The sequence below is a fragment of the Bicyclus anynana genome, chromosome 14 (assembly GCF_947172395.1).
Source record: "Bicyclus anynana chromosome 14, ilBicAnyn1.1, whole genome shotgun sequence".
Classification (NCBI taxonomy): Eukaryota; Metazoa; Arthropoda; class Insecta; order Lepidoptera; family Nymphalidae; genus Bicyclus; species Bicyclus anynana.
In genome coordinates, this window is record NC_069096.1 from 16496444 (window position 1) to 16515567 (window position 19124).

At 36.0% G+C, this 19124-nt stretch overlaps 1 protein-coding gene across 1 annotated transcript in view; it reads right to left on the minus strand.

The window, feature by feature from the left end:
• Window positions 1–19124, minus strand: part of LOC112047710 (metabotropic glutamate receptor 2-like) — a 211920-nt gene that overhangs the window by 149169 nt on the left and 43627 nt on the right. The window contains exon 2 of the mRNA XM_052885408.1: window positions 7169–7205. The gene's annotated coding sequence lies outside the window, so the exon portion shown is untranslated. The remainder of the gene's footprint in view (window positions 1–7168; window positions 7206–19124) is intronic.

Below are 19124 nucleotides of genomic sequence, written 5' to 3' on the forward strand. Positions count from 1 at the left end.
AGAGAAATTGGTCTTAGATATGGGTGATCGAAATTCGGTATAATACCATAAATGTATATAAGACTAGCGGATATCTGCGACTTTGTGCACACTCCTCCTTAAATCTGGCCCTCTCGCAAAATCCATTATTAACGGACGTCAACTAACTTTGAACTACCTTCCAAAGTTTAAAATTTTGCAAATTTGAAATTCCTACGTCAAGCAATTTTCGAGATAAAAGAAGAAGAAGAAGCTAGAATATTCTATAACTAAATAAAAATTAATATCTATTTGCTTAAAAGTCTCGCGAATAACGTATTTGATTAATCTTCAAGCATTTGTTTCTGTAATTCAATGCGTATTACTTTTCTCTTTAAACATTCGTAAGTGTAAAATTAAATCCTGCAGACAGTCGCGAACTTGAAGTGAAAGAATTTTCCATTATGTACAACTTGTACGTACCTAAAGGACATACCCTGGTTAAAAACCTTTTGCACGCCTCTGCCTGCAGATACTTTGATCTAGTAAATGTATTTCGAACAACTGTAAGCATTGCGCGTGAAGACCGTCGCAATCCCGCCGGGTCGCAGTCTCCTATAATATGCAGAGAGCATTCAATATCTAACGTCCATTTTGGAATAACGCGCTATCATAAAATTTGTGTTCCGCGAACGTGCGCGCCTTGCAAAGTGCCGCCGCGGTTGGCAGTGGATTTATAGTGCCAAATGGTTTGCCACTTCCACTGAATGTGGAATGCCAATTCAGAGTCAAGTTTGCAAACTAAAATTCGGGATATGAGAGTCGTATATGGCGATACACGAAAGAGGTTTTTTGGCAGCAGCCAGGGAGGTGTAAACTGTACTAATGTTTGTGTGAGAGGTCGTGGAAAATTTGGCAGAGGTGCTGATATTGTGTATATGTGATATTCGTAACTTTCTTTGTATGTTGAGAAGTTATGACCGAACTTAACTACACCAACGATCATATAAGCATATTTTAGGAGAAACTAAGGCTATTATTAAATAATAATAGAAAAATAAGATACCTCTTTACATTTTTTTAATACAAGTTATGAACCTTATTGGTTATAGAGCCATCATAGATTGTGGTAAGCATGCTAATAAAATAGGTGTTAGGGCAAGTTGAAACTTGAGAACACCTGTTTCACTTCATTTAGCTTAAGATTGTTACATCAGCAGGAAAGCATTTCTATACGACCCTCTATAGTTGACGTTTGCCCTTAATTTGCCGTTCTTAGCTAACGAAGAAACACCTATATACAATATTTTAGAGAAAGAATACAATAGGGAACTTAAGCTAATTTATCCTAATAACTATACAAATCATGCCCACGTGGAATGGTGGCCAGAATACTGGCTGCATTTCCGCGCTAGACAGCCAGGCTGATCCTTTGCGCAAAAAATGAGCCAGCTCTTCTGTCACCAGTCGAGGCAACAAGCCGCGGTGAAATGATACGGTAAAATTTTTTGGCACTGCGACTCCATGGCCCAAGGGTCTCCACGGCAAAAGGTACAAATATGTAACTCTCTGTCAGAGAGGCATACTTGAGCCACTTACCGGTTTCAGCTTTTTCTGCTGCGATATTTTAGCTTTCATTAATCACCTATTGAAAATTTCTGAAAATACTGAAAGCACATTTTATATTATTATTATTATTTTCTTAGTATTTGTAGTAGGTTTGAATGTTACTTTAAAAATCTTTTCGTTTTAAGAGTTGTAGCAATGGCTAAAATAGTTACATATTGTAATTTTATATACCTAAATCTTATTAAATAAAATTAAATCATGAAGTACAGTGATTCAAATCCGAATAAACAGCAATAACAAGGTTAAGTACAATCTATCAATGTCACCGGGAAAATTTAATCAAGCAAAAATGAAAATCGCGAAAATGGCGCCATCGGGCGCGCGGAGAAAATAATAATTCATATCAAGAGTACGTACTTTCTATTTGTATATATTTTAGCACTTTTTGGTGATTTGCATACTTACTCAAAGAACGAGAGCCTGTTATAGCATATTTTTTTTAAATACTTTTCTCGGTATAATAGACAATTACTGTCTCCAATGGCCAGTAGCTTAGTTTAATGGTTACCCTTCGTAAAACACTTTTAGAGTATAAATTTTATTCGACTCTAAAGACCTAAAGGGTTATCATGAAACTAACTAGATACATGATTTCTTATGCTAACTCTACGTTTACATTTTGTACTTGAGGATCTGGACCCTTGAAACCTGGTACCTCCCAAGCCACCAGTGGCCAAATTACCTAATGGCAATGATATGATGGTATTATGGCAGAAGCATGGACTGACAAACTTTTCAGTATTCACAAAATGAGGTATCTATGTTTTTACAGGCTTTTACTTAATTATAGGACGTCACAGAATAATAGTATAAACGATGTGAAAAAATTAAGCCTTGTTGGTCCTGTGGTTAGCCTATTCGATTTCAGATCCTAAAGTACTGGGTTCGAACCCGTACAATGTTAGTTGCAAAGTTGAGAATTTAGTCTAATAACACCTCCGTGCCTCGGAGAGCACGTCTAGCCGTGGTCATTATCATTGACATCTGATGGTGATCCTTAAAGAGTTATGTCAGTACGTAAGGGACACAAATCCCGAAGATTCAATATTCGATTGACTTCTGTCTTAACCCCTAAAACAAGCTTTTCATTTAGCTGTAGAGGAAAAGAGGAAATACTACTTAAAAAATAATAAAAAAGAATATTGAACTTTAACTACTAATGTTTTTCTTGTCATCGTATAAACAGCGGATTGTGCATTTTCGTGGAAAAAGACAAAAAGCGGCACATAGTTTTAAAATTTTCTGTAAAGGAAGGGTAGTTAATGGCCACGGAGGGTGTCCACTTAACGATGTCCCATCGGCCATAAAGCGCGCCTGCGGCTACTGGGGAACCGATTAGGGTTAGGTCATTTTGTGGGCGGAGTTTTTTGAATTCATTAATTTTGTAAGCAGTCCCGAGTCTTTTATAGGGTTATTATAAAGGTGGTATCCTTATGTGCTGGATATCCATGCGATTCGCATAAAACGTTTTGCATATACGTTTCTAATTCTCTTGTGTCTTTATTTATTTATAATAGTTTTGTTTGAATTTTTGAATAAAAATATTATTGTCCATCACTCCCTGATATACCTATGTTATTTAAAGAGACACTGAATTCCAACTTAGACCAAATCACTGCTTTCCATCAGTTTTTTTTAAGAATATTATTTTTTGATATGACCAATATTCCCTCCGGCAACTAGTCGAAAAAAATTGTGTTAAGAGTAGGAGTAGGTTCGACAATACACAAGCGGACAAAACATCGAACCACGACTCGGTGGATAGTCCCTACTATACACTCTTTGCCGTTGAGCTATAGAGGCTTTGATGAGTTATTACAGTCAAGCGTAAGGTGGACTCATCATTCATTATTAACGACCCATATTTGGCTCACTGTTGAGCACGAATCTCCTCTCAAAATCAGAAGCAAGGTAGTTTACCATAAAACATCTTTATATATCTAAAGTCACCCATCCGTTCGCCCCTAAATGACTTATCCGGTTTGGATGAAACACCAACCCCAGATCCAATAGCCAAACAAATAATTGAACTGGAGCAATGAAACAGTTAATAAATATTGAGTTTAGAATACCCGTTTACATAGAAATGTTCACAGCTAGTTAACAAGCAACTGCTGACGCGTCGACATTTCTGGAATAAGTTGGAATTCACCGCAATTTCATTCCAAGTTTTCCAACAGATTGCAGGTTCAGACTTAAAGCACCCATTGAATTTATTCTATCGACAACTACCCGCGGATTCAGAACTACGCGCAACGAACACTGGCACTTCTCTACACATTCCAGGAAAATGCTTCCGCGGAAAATGTTCTGAGAATTGCTCTTAACTTTCTATCTAGCAGCTATTCACTTTACTGACTATTTATACACTTTTTAAATATATTCTAGTAATATAATAAATATGTTTTTTTACATATTATATCATATATTTATGGAAATATCCTGGCAGTAAGTACCCGAGCTAATCCTACTAATATTATAAACGCGAAGGTTTGTATGGATGTTTGGATGTATGTTTGGATGTTTGGGTGTTTGTTACTCTATAACGCCGCTACTACTGAAGCAATTTAGCTGAAATTTGGAATGAAAATAGATTTTACTCTGGATTAACACATAGGCTACTTTGTATCCCGAAAAAATCCATGGTTTCCCGAGATTTGCGAAAACTGATGATTTTGATGATATGAATGTTTGTTACTCTTTCACTCCTCAACTACGGAACTGAACTGGTATTAAGATATATTATAGCCTGGATTAACACATAGACTACTTATATCCCGGAAAAATTCGGAATTTTAAATTTCCTGCTTATGATTAAATAAAAGCGAATTAAACATCTATTTTCGAAGGTTTCTCATAGGTTTCAAGTTTTTGAGATATTTTGGCAGCTGAACAAAAATAGTAAATAGTTTTGAATTAGTGACAAAGGCATAGTTTCGCGACAAAAGCATAATGGTTCTAAAGGCAAACGAATGGGCCTTAATGAGTTTTGAAGTATCGACGGAATGACGAACTAATCTAGCGCAAGTTTCAAGTCATTCTTGATCAATTTAAAAAGAGTAATACAACAATAATGGCCTTTTGAACAAAAAATGGTACTTTTATTGTTTATTTCAGTCATATTAGAAGACAAAATGTGTAATAATAATCCCATCAAAAACATACCTCTACATTGACTATTGACGGGTTATAGCTAGATTGCTGTGTATATACGATCGAATATATTTTGTTTAATCCAATTATGTACCTCATTATTTCAAGCCGGTTAAGAATTGATAGAAATTGGTGAATTTACCTCCCCAGCTCCTTTTATGGCACAGGTGCGTCTAATACTGTGAGGAAACGTTAGAAGGGTGCGGTATTGGCGGTACATCAAAGGGATTTTTATATTTCCCCCTGAGCCGCCACCTGGGACTGAGGGTTCATATATCGTTTTGCAAAATGTGAGTTATTGGGAACATTGTGGAATCAACTCGCGGACTGTATTGATGTGTTAACGAAATGTTGGGTTATTGTGTCTGAAGGTTGGGCCATAAATTTCGATGCTTGAAGAAAATTCATACACTGATAGATTTACAAATTACATCACGTACGTGCTCATTTCTGTCATATAGGTATGTAGGGCTCCGGTCTGAAATCAACTGCTATTTGTTGACTTTATTGGCTCGTTATTCCAGTGGTTAGTCTTTATGGTTTTGCATCAATCGGTCCTTCCTGGGTTCGAGTCCTAAGCCGGACTATGAAATTCCTTGACTTTCTTTGATTAATTTTCAATAAAAAATCTTTGCACGGAGTTTAGAAGTTGATCATGAGACACCCTTGTGCTTTGGAGAACACAATACGCCGCCGGTTATTATATTATCAGTAATATCTAATAATAGTGATTAACTAGTCAAACATTATAGACCTAAGCCTGCTAACGGAGTTACTTGGTAGATCTAATCTCTATAATTATGTCCTTTCCTATTGAAAAGGAATATAGAGTTTACATTAGTAATAATGATGATAGCCCAGTGGATCTGACCTCTGCCTTCGCATCCAGAGGGTGTGGGCTCGAATCCGGTCCGGGGCATGCACCTCCAACTTTTCAGTTGTGTGCATTTTAAGAAATTTAATATCACGTGTCTCAAACGGAGAAAGAAAATCATCGTGAGGAAACCAGTGAATTTTTTTAATTCTGTGCGTGTGTGAAGTCTGTCAATCCGCACTGGGCCAGCGTGGTGGACTATTGGCTTACCTCTCTCATTCTGAGAGGAGACTCGAGCTCAACAGTGGGCCGAATATGGGTTGATAATCATCAATGATGAAGATGCTGGCAAAAGGCTTAAATCTAGGATGCGTTCCTTACATGCCCTTTGCCGTCTTACTCACGTGTTATACACGCGATAGTTCTCAAACATATTACTATAAAAAATTTCAATATGCCATTCCCAATAATTGTCACAAATTCTATCTAATTACTTGCCAGCCGGTTTCTCTTCTGAAGTCGATTAAAAATGATTAAACTAATAACCTCTAAGCACAAAGTTCGGTAGATTAGTCGCCATGTTGCCTTACATCTGATTCCAAGTTCCAAATGATCCCCAAGTTCAGTCAGACCAAAGTTTGCGATAGGGATCGATAGTCCCAAATGACGGTCGGCCCAAAGGGTTTGATTCCATTAACTTGTGACTGTTGACATGGACTTCTCGTTTACGATCGGAATTCAATCCTTTTGTCAGGGATTACTAAATTCTATTGTCTTTAATTTTTCATAGTCATAGTTGATGCAATAATACCGATTAGTATTGCCATACAACGTGGCAATACTGCCAAAGTCTGAGCACTTTACCAATGAACATCTATTCGGACGAATTCTACGACGCCTGAGTCTTTAGATATAGTTTTAGTATGTTTCCTTTTTTATTTTTATAATATTATGTAGTTAATATAATAGCTGTAGGTAGTTAGTATAATTATAGAAGCAGTTTTGTATTTAAATACAATAAAATAAATATATTAACTAAAGTCTAGCAATAAGCCACTTATTATTTGTACCACACACCATAATGCCTAAGCACTGCCTCAACCCCCTGAGCAAGGCGACACCAAAATTCAAGTAGCAGAAGCATCCATCGCCACACTCAATCAAATCAAGCATCAAAAGAAGCGTGGCCTAAATGGCTGTTTAATATTTAGTGAAAAATGAAATATGTCACCCTTACTTTAGAGTTGAATATTATTTATTCCTTTTGTTACAGAACAAAACAAGACTGCTAGTACATGCGCGAACAAGCTTGCGTTGTACCGCACACCCGGGTGTACGCGGGCCACGCCCCCTTGCTACTTCTATTGCTAGAAACGTTCGCTTTTAGCGTTGTCTGTTCTGTGAGGTAAACGGTGCAATAGCATATCTTTCATGACACGTATCTTGACTTAAATAATCAGAAGATACGCATAATGCAAATCATGGCCACGTAGAGTGGTGGTGAGAATACTGGCTGCATTACCGTATTGATAGCCAAGCTGATCCTTTGCCCAATAAGTGAAGCAGCCCTTCTGTCATCAAATAATAATAAATATTATATTATAATGTACTCACGATTCAGTTAATCAGCTTCGTTTCGTATCTGCGCTATCTGGAACAAAATGTTTCATGTATTGTCGTAGTATAAGGGGTTTTACATCAGAAGCGGTTGTCTGTAAAAACAATTATTGAATGAAAGTCTGTCAGGTCTAACAATTCCCACTAAGAATGTTACCAATAAACCCTGAGTGGCAGAAAATGACCTTAAGTGGGGTCACGCACTTGTGAACGATGTGTGTAGGGTTAAAGGATCCTTTGACTGGTAACAAACACTCCCCTTTACCACTCAAGTCACTCTCCCCGCCTATCCCAAGTAACCCATAAAGAATTACACAACAAGAGTTGTGGACGACTCGAACGCCACAAGCACACTGATGCCGTCCGTACTGCAAGTTGTTGCAATATAAACCTCTAAATTCAAAAATTCAAAATCCATTTATTTCAAGTAGGCTCAGTTTACAAGTACTTTTACAAGAAACTACAGACTATTTGTAAATATTTACCACCGCTTCGGAAGGAAGGTTCTGCTGATAAGAACCAGCAAGAAACTCAACAGTTCTATAAACATCTAATTTAACTGGCTTGCTGGTCTCTTAGCTTATGCGGCTACCCGTAAACTCATATGGTCCTGAGTTCGAGGCCTGGTTTAAAATATGAGTTTGAAGAAATGAATGCGTCAACGGAAAAGAAATCAAACCTCATATTTAGATAGATAGATTAAGTTGTAAACATATACAAGGTGCTTAATTTCATTTGAAATAATTGAAATCATCTTAAACAAATCCCTACAAAATAATCTGCTTGGAAATGTGAGCAAGTTGGTATTGATTTTACCAATTAAGTGTATTAAATATATAAATATTAGTAAAACCATTTCTAATGCAATTTTTGTTTAGTTATTAAAGGTGGAAGGATTACGCGAACCAGTTTTCATATTTTGTAAATGAAGAAAAATTAATTTTGGTAATCAAATATCACGTGTTTCATACGTGAAAAACTTCGTGAGGCAACCTACTTAACTGTGTCTTATCTCAATTCTATGTGTGTGAAGTCTGCCAATCCCCATTACGCCAGCATGGTGGACTATTCATAATCTCTCTCATTCTGAGAGAAGATTCGAGTTGAATGGGTAGTTAATTATTATACAAAGAACTAGCAGACGCCCCGAGATAAAATATAAACTATGTTACTTGACGTAGATTTCTAATAATAAATATATAAGTTTTTTTTAATGTTTAAGTACTTTTTGAGTTAAACAACCAATAAACAATCAAAAAAACAAATCTGACCTCTTTAAAGTGTAAGTTTAGGCAACGAACAGAAATAAAAAGGTGCAGATTTATTTACTAAAAGCTTTCATCATTTAATAACATAAAATGTAGGTGCTTCTAAATGTCGTTGCGTATATAAATTGCGATACAGATTGTTTCATTTAAAAACTATAATCCGTGACCTGCAATACGGTCGAGTAAAACCAATAGTTTTAATAAACTCAAATAAACACAATATAAATTGATTCTTGTTGTTGATCATCTATATATTTTTTATTTAACAAGAATATTCCTGTAAGGGATGACGATTTGGAAGTTAGACTCACCATACTGTTGCAATGAGGATTGGTGTGTTCGGAACGTTTAACTAGGTAGATATGTTGGTAATGATTATTTATGAGCGGGCTCGAAGACGTTACGTGCGCCAACTAGGTAGGGGTGTTTTATACAATCAACTTTAAACTGCTATTAGCAATTCATTGAAAACTAGTTGTCGCCGTGCGATTTCACCCGTGTGGTTCCCGCTCTCGTAGGGATACAGGGATAAAATAGCCTATAGCCTTCCTCGATAAATGGGCTACCTAACACTGAAAGAATTTTTCAAATCGGACCAGTAGTTCCGGAGATTTGCGCGTTCAATAAAACAAAGTCTTCAGCTTTATTAAGTATAGTATAACATTAAGTATAGTATAGATGAAAAACCCAATATTTTATCCAAACCCAGGACTAAGTGATCCGTCGCCGCACACTGTACCATCAAGTTGAAAAACGAGATATAATGTTGTATCTCTTTAATGCAGAGTAGGGAACCAATATACAGCGAAGATCAAGTTGTATATTAGGTTGTATTGTGTCGCCGACTCTGAATAGAGAGGAGTAAACAATCCCAACTCTGCGAACCCAACTCAGTTATGCAGATACAGGGTGTAGTCCGAGAGACGGTCAACAGTTCCTGTCGAACGATATACTCGTTTCAATTGAAGTATGTGTATTATTATGTCACTATTATTGTAAGGATTTCTTCTTACTATTCATGGTCTCTGGTGCCAAGACCGTGTGGTGTTGATTTTAGTGGTTACTGAAAAAACATATAAAAGAAAAAAAGAATGTCTGAGAAACAAAAAAAATTAAGATAGGTATTAATAGGCATTTCCTTCAAAGTGATCAGTAGATAGAAAATATTATAATGTTATTTTTCCTATTTAGTACGCAATTTTGAAGACGGTTGTAATTTGTTTTCAATATTATTGTTAATGTAGTTAGCGTTACATTTACAAAGGCACGTGGGGTAATTAAAATAAAGTTTTTGTAGCCTTATATAAAATTCAAATAGAAATGTTGGCCTTTCTCTTTATATATAGAAATATCGTAGTGGACAATACAGACAAGTAAAATAAAATATATTTTAACATTCTCAGTACCAAAGCTGATTATGCAGAACGACAGAGCTGAAATTGTGTGAGGAAGTTATATGCATTTTCCATGTGAATTTTCATGACTCTAAAAGAATAAAATGGAGAAAGATTTAGATAATGCATTCGTAACTTATTCTTACCACACTATTTGCTCTACGTAGTCTAACGGATCTTTTTCTTTGTATTGCATATCTAAATCTGGAATTAAAATTGGCGGAAATATTACGAGAAAATATGCTCGGCGAGTCTAAAAGTCTAAATTAACGTTTTTAGGGATATCGTAGACATAAAAATGTATTTATTTAATATGAATACTATAGATAATTTTAAGAATTTTTTTAAAAACCATGCAGACACGTAAACTTTTAGTTGACTGTCAGAGCACACATTTGGACTTCAATATGAGAAGGCAGTAGAAATTATGATTTCGTTCAGAACAACAACGAAATTATAATTTCTACTGCTTTTGTTAACATTTCTACACTAGAAAGAAACAACAGAACGTATTTATAGCACTGAAGCTAGAAGAAATAATAATAAATAATAATTATATATTATGTTAAATTAAAGCAAATAAGTGAGTGGCCATCTCTTAGTGTACATGTATAAGATGACGGAGTTAAGGTGCTTCTGACTTGGTATGCGGTGGCTGGAATTTGATTTACAATTTAATTTGTCAACTTCAATCCGCTAACGTAGTCAGGCGCAAAGTCAGTATTTGCTCCGACACTCGGGCGGTTCGTTCAATTTCTACTACTTACATAAAATACAAACAAATTATATTGTAAAAGATTATATTAAGTGACTTCGCTTGCAGTAAATTTCAACCATAATATTTATCATACTTATCTAGTATTTCTTATATAGCCTGGTGACAGACGGACGGACAGCGGAGTCTTACCCTATGGCTACGGCACCCCAAAATAAACTAAGCCTATGCTTTTTACCTATGCTATATATATATTATTTTACATTATTTTTTGATCAGTGTTGATTAGCATCCACTTGCGATTTCATTTGTTTGGAAAACTCAGATCTTCATATAAAATGCACCACATCTTTCTACACCTTCTCCTAAAACATTTTGAATGTCGCTATGTCCTAAAAAGAAGCTAATAATCAAAATAAATGTCAGCGTTCACACTGGAAATTGACTCCCAAGATTTTAAAAAATTGTTTGCAAAATATTTTTGTCAAAAAGTGGCATTCAGAGCAGCCATGTCAGACTTACAGCGCGTACACGCCGAGCCCCATTAAATACCCAATTTCCGAAGAAACCGACGAGGAAAAGTGTATTAATTAAATTCCAGAATTACTGCGTGAGGAACTCTTTGAATACGAATCGGTTCCAATTTCGGGTGAAAATTTATTCCTCCCCCCCACTCCTGTCCCGTTTAGTGAATTCTTCCACTCCGCTGGGTCTACAGCTGTCGCAGATTCGATTTCCTGTTAAATTACAATAATGCGTACAGATTTATTAGTGCCTGATTTAAATTTAATTTTGTTCTTGTTGGTTTCAAAGAAAATATAAATAACATTAGGTTTATTAATTAGAAAGCAGCACATTATTGTGCTGTAGTACTTTTATTATTTTAATTAAATAAAATATATTTAAAATGTCTTCAATCTTCGAAGCCAAGTCTCAAGAGGCCGCGGTGTTCGTAATTTAGTCGGGAAGACATTATTAATTGTGCACTTTTCCGTGCCAACAGTGTACCATTACCCGCAGCATTCGCTTTGCATACTTATAATTCCACATACGTGCCAAATAAATCGTATCCCATTCATTGGTACGCTTGCGAACTCCTAAACAATTTAAGATATTTAGTCTCTCGGTAGATTTAAAAGCAAATCCCAGTAGAAGGCGAGCGCTAGGAAAACTGCATATATTTTCAAAGTGCATCGCCGTTTCGTGGAGTTGATATAAATTATTTCTCTTCGTGGACTGGCGGTTTAAAAGAGTAATGAAAGGTTTAAAATTACTTGCTCGGGGAGTTACACTAAACTTATTGCTCTCTTGAGGACCGGCGCGCGCTTTATGAGCTTAGGTATCATGTAACAGTGTGATGTAGGGCGGATCGCGTGATAACCGTTTCGTTTGTATACTTCACGGACATTATAAACATACTACGAGTATGTAGTAACCTAGAAACAAAAAGAAAAATAGTTTTTTTTAGTAAATAGTAAGCTAGTAAATAATTTAAAAAAGGGGCTATTTAGTAGCTACTATAATATGCAGTGCACCTATCTGAATGTTCGCAAAAGCGAAACTTTTTTAAAAATGTGACTGTAATACTATTGAAAATTCTTTTAAGATTAGTTTTATCACCTGTCTAACAAAATTACACAATTTATACAATTTTGTTAAATATTTATAAAATAACAGTGAAAAGTTCAAGGTTCCATGTCAAATACAAACTTACTTTGCTGTTATTAAAATTGTATCAAGTATTAAAAAACTTGGGATTAATTAAATTAAATACTGCTTAATATTTATTTTATTTTTATTATTGTTTATTTACAATAATTTTTATTAATATTGTGGGATGATAGACTTTCAAGCCAATGGCCTATCTGAAAAGTGAAAAAAAATGTAGAGCACACGGTTAAAACTTCGAATGGCTCGAAATCAAATACGTTAATGTATATACCTAAAAAAATATGTCACCTGTAGTTTCATAACATTTTCATATAACTTTTTCATATCAATTGTCGAACTCTTCCAAAAACTTATCTTGAACTACGCCTGAAGCAATATTGTCAATTTGAAATCAATTTGCCAGTTACATAGACCCTTTATTACTCATCACAATACAATTCTGAAGAGAAAAAGTATCTTATAAAGGTATCTAATTTATAAGAACGGGAATTATTGGGCGAGTCTATCAAAGTCCTCAATACTCGAGGGGATGCCGACAAATTCGTCTTGATTAAGGAACTTTAACTTGTAGGTATACCTACTTATAAAAGTAAACCGCTCAGGTATCTTACGTATTAGGTTACAGTAAGTACTCAATTTACTCGTAAGACTAGTACATCGAACAGTCAATTGGGTTTTCTGTTCAAGGCTCGGCTGTATATTTTTTAATACCTATAATTATCTATGTTCACCGATTATTCCGACAATCGATGATCATTATTTTAAAAATACTTTTTTGTTTGAAAGGTCTCAGGGTGGTTATATATACAATAAGTAATTTTAATTCAATATAGGACTGGTTCATTGACTGACAGGTTTCACCTGTGCCAAAACTGATAAAAGCTATAGAATATAGCTTAATTTAACGATGTAAACAACTAGTCTAAGAGATATTGTTAATTCCATTCCATGGTTTTTATAGACTCTCCCTCGTTGAATTTATTTATGAAATTGTCGACAACTATCTCTAGTACAGCCTTTGTAATCAATCTTTCTAAACCAATGAATATAAAAGGCACTGCTTATATTTACCTACTCGTATAATATTGTTTCCCATAAAAGAACCTCTTTTGACTGCACCATCATTTACCTTCACATAACTTAGCAGTCAAGCGGAAACCTGTCAACGATAAAGGTGAAATATTTTTGAAAAAAAAAACAGGGAAAAAGGAAATGCTTTTCATGAGGTGTCTAATCCTATTATTTATAAGGATTCTCCATCTTCCTTATACCCAATCATCAATGTTACTTTGTCACTGTCTTTAATCTTTACACACGAGTTATAAAGAAGTGTTTATTATCAACGCCATAAGGGCTATAATGATAAGAGACTGATTCATCTTAATGTTTGGGGAAAGCGTTATTAGCGTTTATTACTTGAGACGTAAGGTTTTATGTTCCTTGTGGTGTTGTGAACAATTGGTTTTTGTTCATCAGTCAGTGGCTCAGAGGGTTCGGTAATGAATTAGCTGATAACATACATGTCGGGTGTAAAATGTTATACCGTCATCATAGAGAAACATGGAGATAAAGCTTCTAAGAAGCTGTCAAAATTTCTACCTATTTTGGTATGATTATTTTATCTTATCGTCATATAGCATGTATGTTCTTTGGTAACGAAGTAAATAATTGTTTTGTTTGTTGATTATTTATTTTACCGTAATATTAATTAAATAGGTAAGTCTTTAAATTTTCTTACTTCAAACTTAGCTTAGCTTCAAGGGGTGTTGTAAGAATACTTGTTTTTAAGAGCGAGTACATATTAGGCGTTTTGAAGCATGCGCTTTAACACGTTAGCTGCGGCACTGATTTTTCTGTTTTTGTCTTTGGTACGGTACGAGGTTTTTTGACACCGTATTAAAATTTTCTGTGGTGCGGAATGAGGTCAATTGACCTGGCTTGAAGTTCTAGTACGAGGTCAAAAAACCTCGTATCGTACCTCTGTGTTGCGGAACGAGGTCAATTGACCTGATAGAAAGTTTAAGTACGAGGTCAAAAAACCTCGTACCGTACCGTGCATGCGCGCAGCAGACGCGCGCCGTCAGAATCTCGGTCGAACGCGTGTTGCGTGGGCGTCATCTGCGCGCTTGTACAGATACAGGCAGTGACGTGTTGTTGTACATTTGAGACGAGACGAGACGTCCGTCGTTCGATGTCCACTTCTGAACTGAACCAGTAGTATGGATACCTTGACTGCGCTCGTAAAACGCCGTGCTGAGCGTTGTACGCCATATGTACGCTCTCAACGCCCGCTGAACGCAACGCCGAGCGCATAATGTGCACTTGCTCTTATTTGAACTCGAATTTCCACGCATTTCTGAAAAATGTATTGATTGTCAAACGGGTAACAAACATCGAATGACCCTTAAAAGTGTTTATACTTATCTTTATCTAAACACGTAAAAGATTTTGCATTGACGCAACATCGATTAAATATTATCAGTTTCAAGGTTAGGAGAATAAAAAGATGGTTGAAGTACATATTAAATGCTGAGGCGTTTGAAGACAATTTAAATTGAAAGGTCGGAGAGGCAGGCGTCGATTTCAGATAAGAACGTACTCAACCCCTATCGAATGAAACTGGAACCGGCAATTATTGAAACTTTATAAGGTTTATCAAGCCTGACTGAATTACTTTGGAGTGCCACTTTGAAGTAGGTACAAATAGCAATATCATGTGACTACTGCCATGGAGATATCAATAGACATAGATGGAAGGGACTTCAGAGTGTCTTAATGATCATTGTCATCATTTTATGTCAATTAACAGTTGAAATTTTAACGGCCTCCGTGGCGCAGTGGTATGCGTACTGGATTTACAAGATGATTTTTTGAATTAGTCTAGGTCTGGCTGGTGGGGAGCTTCAGCCGTGGCTAGTTATCGAAAAAGACGCACCGCCAAGCGATTTAGCGTTCCGGTACAATGTCGGATGTGAATTTTCATCCACCTCCTAACAAGTTAGCCCGCTTCCATCTTAGATTGCATCATCACTTACCATAGGGTGAGACTACAGTCAAGGGTTAACTTGTTAAGAGAAAAAAAAAATAACTTGGAGTCCTTTGAACATCACAAGGATGTCAGTTATTTTCCTGCCTTTATGGCATGTATCTGCAAATAAATACATTGATTAATTAATTAATTTGTCCTATTGTGTGTTTTATAAAGACAACAAAGTGAGTAATTTTCTGAAGAGCTTTTTAAGTTGGACTGTCCTTCACTTCACTGGTAAACGATGTGTAAACAAAAAAGTCATCACCACTTTACATGTAGGTAAAAATATAATTTTTTCAAGATTTTATTTTAGCACTTTGTTCATATTAATGCTTATACCACGTGATAGCTGTCCAGTTTTAAGTTTAAGTTTCTGATTTAAACAAAGGTCACACGGATGGATACCTTGTTCACTACGGAACCATGAAAAATTAAAAGAATACTAGGAGCATTCTTATATTAAAGAAATGAAAACAGATCTAGAGCAAAAATCAAGGTCATTCTAATTGGTCTAATAATAATTGGAAGAAGCCAAGCGTCAGATCAGAATATTTGGACGAAGACTCAATCATATTATTTTACTTAATTATCAGGACAGTGATGGATTCTCCTCCGAACTGGGAATCTCCTCTAATTGGACACGAAATTGAACTGATTCCACTAAATAGGATTAGAGGCGGACTGAATGTCTTAGTTACGTTATTTACCCACTAAAGAATTCAAGAGACATTTCATTAAGAATATTCTGAATTCACAATTTCTTTTGCCTGAAACAGTTTTATGTGGTTATTATTTTTGTTTAACTTCTGACGTAGAAGAGGGGTGCTACTTGTGTTTGTCTTTAAAGTTCCTTAACAGATTGATGATTTTTTATTTTTTTCAATAATAATTATAGAAAGAAAATACGTTCATATTTTCATTAATAGTGTCTCAAACATTAACCTAATTTATAGCACTAAACAGAATAGGCCTACAGCCTACAGCTCAGCATTTTGCCGTGCATTGTAAAGTCAAGGTCAAAGTCAAAATTCATTCATTCATATCAATGCTTCCCCTATATGGAGGAAAGGGAGGCCTGTCCCTGTATTGGACCGTTAAAATATTCTGATGAGGATGTTAGTAGATATTAATTAAATAAACCATCAGACTAAGCCCACCCCAATAAGTAAGTTGAAGCGACGTTATAGTCGTCTGCGCATATAAATAAAAGTGTTATGTGTGTGATTGCCTAGTACTCAAAAATATATGTCAAATACTGTAAATTATTGAATTATTGAATTTCGTACGCGATTGTAATGTCGTCGTAGGGTTACTTTGGCTACTCGTTCGTTTGTTGATAATATTCGAAAATGTGTTACTGCGCATAGATCAAGTTATAGGCCGCGTACTATAGGTACAAAGGTAATGTGTAGAGTAAAAGTAATTACTTTAATCGAACTGCTACAGATAAGCCTGCGGTGTAATTTACTGTAATTGTTACTCACGGAATGTCACCCTAATCCACTAATGCCTCGTCTCAAATTACGTTTGTTTAGCTCTTGATCTATCTATCTCTCGTATTAATCCTAGTTTCAGGCTATAAATCCTGGCTTTTTAATCTAATAATTCCAGTATTATACATTTTATCATTAATTTGGCTTTTGCACGGATTACAAAGGTGATATCTTTGTCCCTTTTCTAAATAATACTATCTACTAGCAGACGCGACTTCGTCCACGTGAAATTCATTTTTTCACAGATCCCGCGAGAGCCATGAATTTTCAGTTAAACTTTTTACTGCGTCATTTATAATTTCATAGTCACGAATATCAAGAGAACATACGCAGGGATTACAAAATTAAAACGAACACGATAGTCGGTGTGAACCAATCATGTCATGACGAGCATCAATCACTTCCCGGTACACGCGTCACGCGACCGGAGCTAATCCTCCTGTTAGTGCGTGTCATACTTGCGTTCCAATGAGCTCGTCAATTTGTCAATGTCAATCTATTTGGTGTTGAATTTTTCGTGACATCATATGTTTAGGAATTTAGTTACTCTAGCGGTGAGTGGGCTATGCTCGTAATAGTACTTCGGACTATTCGGCTCGGTATATTCCTATCAGTCGATTATAGGCTTGCTCTTGGCATAAAGCAATGATTGGTTTTAGGAAGAGGACTCTTGCTTTTAAGTGTTAAGGTTGTAACTGGTAGGAAACACACACCGGAAGGGCGTTCCACATTTTAGCAGTACGGATAATAAGGTTGAAGCAAAATGTTTGGTGCGGGTCTAAATGTCAACTACATAGGGATGCCACCCGCTACGGTGTCTCGCTTCGAAGAAGAGAGATGCAGAAACAAGATCATGGAGTTCCTGGGCACACTCCGTTCCGGAGTATAGAACTGTTCAATAACAAAAATTACTGGCATACAAAATAATCATTAGACCAATCCGACACCCGACTGCGATATCATCCCTTGGTGTCCCTGAGTTGTCAAATAAGCCTCGGGTTGTTAAACAAGTAACGCCAAACCAAGCTGACACAAGTAAAACTTCTTTAATATCATTATCTGTATCAGATAGCGTTTCAGTGATGCGATCAGAAATTGAGCCAGGCGAGCTTACGAAGTGAAGTTAACGTTTATACTACACTGCTTATTCGATCAATCTCGATCAATTTCGCGAGTACCTACTGCATCGGAGCTATTACATAGTCGCGCGAGTTTACTGGTTCACTATATTTACGTCGTAAAAATGACCTTAGGCCTCCTATAACTTTTCTCATCATTGTAAAATGATATCTGGTGCTCTAAGTACGTACTCAAGGGAGACGAGTTTTCCCATCAAGCTAGTGAGAAAAGTTTTTATATTTCGTCCGATGCCTCATATACTAAGTACAGCAAAAATGACGCGCCATAAATTAATGTTAGCGCGTAGGATATATTGCTGGAGTCTGATTACGGCGATGTGTAGTAAGTCGGGAAATTCATGAAAGTTTTGTGCGAGGGAAATGAGTTGTGATTAATTTAAATAGTAATGATCACTTTGTAAAGCGGTTGCGATATGTATCTATGATACTTAATGTTATAAATGCAAAAGTAAGTTAATCTGTCTGTTACCTTTTCACGGCATAACCCCTAAACCAATCAAGATGAATAACTATAGATGGTGGTACCCTTTGTCTGACTTTCACTTGGCCGGTTATTAGTTGTTACACGATACTAAAACACAAACAAAATGTTTGATCTTTGTATTTATTTATTTTAAAAATAATAGAAAGAATACAAAGGTATGTATTTAAATAGGATATTTTATTTGAATATGAATTGAACACAGTGAAAGCCGCTGGTGTTAGCTAGTACAACACCCTTCCTAAAGGTTTGATATTAATAAGCCGATATACTAAACAATTTCTTAGAAAATAGGGTCTTGATAAAGTGATTTTATGAGGGTTCCCTCGTTTCATAATTGAATGCAGCACCCTGAAAGACAAGGTGAATGATGTGGGATATAATTTAGGGTGAATAGAATCAAAAAGGGGTTGACGCAAATTAGTTGGTTGTTGGTTCGATGAGGGCTTGAGCCGCGTTCCCACGATGCCTTGACGACGATTGGTCATTTAGTTTAAAGGATCGTGGTTTACATTTCATCTCTAAGGAATTCATCAATTTTTATGTAGTAACCTCAACATAGTAAATACAAACAGCTCGTTCGGGGAAGTGGAGATTCTTATTTCTGCCTCTAAGCAGCATTGTTATAGAACGGTCCTTTATGTTGATGATGGAGACAGGGCGACATATTCGACGTTTGCATGGCTCAGCGATGTTACTCATAGGCGGACGATTGGCTTACACTTTTTATGAGGTGTAACAAATAATTTTTTTAGTTAGAC